Here is a 4,823-nt window from a genome sequence, read left to right as displayed (position 1 = left end):
AGGGTATTTCGCCTGTCTCATACATTTTGCTCACCAGATGGTAGAGTTTTGTCAGGACTGGATCTCCCGAGGCTGTCAGTAGTTCTGATGGAATGTTGTCTACTCCCGGGGCCTTGTTTCGACTTAGTTCTTTCAGTGCTCTATCAAACTCTGCACGCAGTATCATATCTCCCATTTCATCTTCATCTACATCCTCTTCCATTTCTATAACATTGCCCTCAAGTACATCGCCCCTGTATAGATCCTCTATATACTCCTTCCACCTTTCTGCTTTCCCTTCTTTGTTTAGAACTGGGTTCCCATCTGACCTCTTGATATTCATACAAGTCTTTCACTTTTCTCCAAAGGTCTCTTTAATTTTCCTGTAGGCAGTATCTATCTTACCCCTAGTGAGATAAGCCTCTACATCCTTACATTTGTTCTCTAGCCATGCCTGCTTAGCCATTTTGCACTTCCTGTCGATCTAATTTTTGAGACGTTTGTATTCCTTTTTGCCAGCTTCATTTACTGCATTTTTATATTTTCTCCTTTCGTCAATTAAATTCAATATTTCTTGTTACCCAAGGATTTCTATTAGCCCTCGTCTTTTTACCTACTTGATCGTCTGCTGCCTTCACTACTTCATCCCTCAGAGCTACCCATTCTTCTTCTACTGTATTTCTTTCCCCCATTCCTGTCAATTGTTCCCTTATGCTCTCCCTGAAACTCTGTACAACCTCTGGTTTAGTCAGTTTATCCAGGTCCCATCTCCTGAAATTTCCACCTTTTTGCCGTTTCTTCAGTTTTAATCTACAGTTCATAACCAAGAACGCTCTACAACCTCTGGTTCTTTCAGTTTATCCAGGTCCCATCTCCTTAAATTTCCACCTTTTTGCAGTTTCTTCAGTTTTAATCTACAGTTCATAACCAAGAGATTGTGGTCAGAGTCCACATCTGCCCCTGGAAATGTCTTACAATTTAAAACGTGGTTCCTAAATCTCTGTCTTACCATTATATAATCTATCTGATACCTTTTAGTATCTCCAGGCTTCTTCCATACTCCCCATAACCCACACATTCCTGTAGTCAATGCTAAGAGACGGCTGAGGTGATGCAAGAAACAATCCCACTGGACAATCGATGATTGAAAACAAGTGATTTGGAGTGATGGATCATGTTATTCCCTGTAGAAATCCGACTAAAGGATTTGAGTTTGTGGATAGCCTGGAAAATATTACCTTCCATTCTGTGTTACGCCATTAGTGAAGTAATTAGGGGGTGGTGTTGCATATGGGAGGGTGTTCTTCGTGGTCAGGTTGTGGTCCACGAGTTGCGCTTAAGAAAATGCGAAGTGCCGAAGGATATGAACACACTGTAGAGCACTGTGTACTACCACATTAGAAGAACAGTTCAGAGTTGGTGATTGTATCAGCACGGCAATGCACCCTGTAGTAAAGCAGGTTCTGTGAGGCTATAGGTGCAACGGCCTTGCCACAGTGGATACACCGGTTCCCGTGAGATCACCGAAGTTAAGCGCTGTCGGGCGTGGCCGGCACTTGGATGGGTGACCATCCAGCCGCCATGCGCTGTTGCCATTTTTCGGGGTGCACTCAGCCTCGTGATGCCAATTGAGAAGCTACTCGACCGAATAGTAGCGGCTCCGGTCAAAGAAAACCGGGAGAGCGGTGTGCTGACCGCACGACCCTCCTATCCGCATCCTCAACTGAGGATGACACGGCGGTCGGATGGTCCCGATGGGCCACTTGTGGCCTGAAGACGGAGTGCTGCTGCTGCTGCTGCTGCTGTGAGGCAATGGTTTGTGGACAAAAACATTCCTGAAATGGACTCACCTGCCCAGAGTTCCGACCTGAACTGAATGGAACACATTTGGGACGAGTCAGTCATTCGACTTAGTTCCGCCGGCCGCGGTGGCCGAGCGGTTCTAGGCGCTACACTCTGGAACCGCGCGACCGCTACCGTCGCAGGTTCGAATCCTGCATCAGGCATGGATGTGTGTAATGTCCTTAGGTTAGTAAGGTTTAAGTAGTTTTAAGTTATAGGGGACTGATGACCTCAGAAGTTAAGTCCCATAGTGCTCAGAGCCATTTTTTTTGACTCCGTTCCAGATCCTACCGTACAACATCACTACCGTCTGCCACTCCTCCACAGACATTCAGACATTGAATGTGTCTCCACAGAGTTCAAGCTCTCATAAAAGTGAAGAGGAGGCACATCTTTCTCAATGTCCAATAGTAAATGTATCTGAAGCCAGATCTTTCTGGGACACATCGATGTACGTAGAATAAATATGAAAACACAAGAGGAGTTACTGACAGAAGGACTCGGTAAAGTCCAAAAAAATGTCGTATACACAGCAGCACAGCAGATGCTGTGGAGCGTGAAGAAGAAACACAGTGAGTGGAATGGCGTTTTATTATAAAAACAAATGAAAAACCAGCCCTAACCTCACGTGGACGACAATTCAAAAACTCAAACCAAATAAGACAATGCGTTGTGAATGTTGCATATATGCAAGAGAACAGATCTAAGGAAGCGTTTATAATTTATGGGGCACTGCTGTGGCTGTGTATCATCGGAGGTCACGAAGTATCGGCCTTCGTGAGAAGAGATCTGATCTCGTTAGGTGATACGCGACCAGGTTGTGACTGTAAGAATGACACAAGCTGGGAGAAAGACGGAAGCGCACCACAGGGGTCCGAGGTGTTACGGCGTGTCGTCCAGATTTACGACTGTGTGGCAGCCGGACTGGTCCCGGTTACGGGAGAAGCGGTCCGGATGCCCCGGAGTTTGATTGATGGAGACGGCGCAGCACAGAGCCGTGGTAGGCGGCGGCAGGTGGACGCCACTTTCTCCAGGCGCGAGTCAGGGCCGCGGCCGAGACCTTACCTCCAGTGGCCGCGCCCAGAGTCTCTGGAGCCGGCAAACCATGATGCAACAGCTCCTGCGCTGCGGCACCTGTGTAGTCTGTGTGGTGGGCCTCTTCCTTCCCTCCCACGAATGTGGCCGACTCAGTTCCGAGATTGAACTATCGGTGCAAATCACGAAGGGCTGTCTGAAGGCCTCAGTATCTGGACCCTTATTTTGGTACACAATTCTTGAATTCCTTGTAGAAGATATGGAGTATTGATCTGATGCGTTACGATACCAGTCGGAATCACGGCCGAGACCTTACGTCCACTTGATGCGCCTGGAACCATTGGAGCCAGCAAACTGCTTCAACTGCTATTAAAAAAAAAAAAAAAAAAAAAAAAAGGTTCAAATGGCTCTGAGCACTATGGGACTTAACATCTGAGGTCATCAGTCTCCTAGAACTTACAACTACTTAAACCTAACTGACCTAAAGACATCATACACATCCATGCCCGAGGCAGGATTCGAATCTGCGACCGTAGCTGTCGCGCGGTTCCAGACTGAAGCGCCAAGAACCGCTCGTCCACTGCTGCCGGCTGTTATAAAAGACATCATATTAACGCCAGTGACTGTAACATTTTCTTTATTTCCCGACTGCTATTTCCGCCTTAGGTCATTATCAAGATGTTATGGCTATTAGGCCATGTCAACCTAAAATGAGCTACCACATTTCTATGTCGTTGTCATTACTATATAAATGTCTCATGGCCTAATAGCCATAACATCTTCACTTGATAATGGCCTAAGGCCGAAATTGCAATCGTGAAATAAAGAAAGAGTTACAGTCAGGGGCGTAGATATGGTCTTTTATAAAGTGCTACATGAATGTGGATCCCAGTGTAAGTAGGCTGTTTAGGTTTTGGTAACGCCATGTAGCTCTCTATACGAAAATCACTGGCTGTGCTGTGTGCAGTCTGTGGCTGGTTTGCATTGCTGGAATTTGTTATTGTAGTGTTGGGCAGTTGGCTGTTAACAGCGCGTAGCGTTGCGCAGTTGGAGGTGAGCCGCCAGCAGTGGTGGATGTGGGGAGAGAAATGGCGGAGTTTTGAGAGCGGATGATCAGACGTGTGTCCATCAGAGACAGTAAATTTGTAAGACTGGATGTCATGAACTGAGATATATATTATGACTTTTGAACACTATTAAGGTAAATACATTGTTTGTTCTTTATCAAAATCTTTCATTTGCTAACTATGCCTATCAGTAGTTAGTCCCTTCAGTAATTAGAATCTTTTATTTAGCTGGCAGTAGTGGCACTTGCTGTATTGCAGTAGTTCGAGTAACGAAGATTTTTGTGAGGAAGGTGATTCATGAAAGGTATAGGTTATTGTTAGTGAGGGCCATTCCTTTGTAGGGATTATTTTGAAAGTCAGATTGCGTTGCGCTAAAAATATTGTGTGTCGGTGTAGTGTTGATCAGAATAAGTAAAGAGAGAAATGCCTGAGTACGTTCAGTTCTGCTCAGCTGTTTGAAAATCAAATAACGTCAGAGGTTATCAGCACAGTAATTCACTAATTTTTCTAAGGAAACGTTTCACCAGTTATAAAAAGTCTCAGTAGTTCCTGGGCTGCTGCGTATTCACAGTAAGTGTAGCTTTCCGTGGATGTCGTCTTTCATCGTTCCTATGACTGTGGCCATCTGAGTGCCGAGTTCGATTATTATCAGCAGGAATTGAACCTTAGGTGCAAATCACGAAGGGTTCAATATAAAAGCGACTATTTTGGTACATAAGTCCGGAATTTACTGTGGAAGAAATGGAGAGCCGCTCTGGTACATTAAGACCGCTTTCTCCATGAGCGAGTCAAGGCAGGGCAGAGATCTTACCTCCACTTGCCGCATCTGGAGTCACTGTTGTCGGCAAACTGTGATCTAGTATTCACGACAGCTCTTGCAATCTGGCACATACGCAATAT

General features: G+C 45.6%; 1 pseudogene; it reads left to right on the top strand.

Annotated features, from left to right (window-relative positions):
• Positions 1–1,457: 1,457 nt before the first annotated feature.
• LOC126204862 (5S ribosomal RNA) lies at positions 1,458–1,574 on the top strand (annotated as a pseudogene).
• The last annotated feature ends 3,249 nt before the right edge of the window (positions 1,575–4,823 follow it).

Source organism: Schistocerca nitens, chromosome 9 (genome assembly GCF_023898315.1).
Source record: "Schistocerca nitens isolate TAMUIC-IGC-003100 chromosome 9, iqSchNite1.1, whole genome shotgun sequence".
Classification (NCBI taxonomy): Eukaryota; Metazoa; Arthropoda; class Insecta; order Orthoptera; family Acrididae; genus Schistocerca; species Schistocerca nitens.
This window is presented reverse-complemented; position numbering and strand designations above follow the sequence as displayed.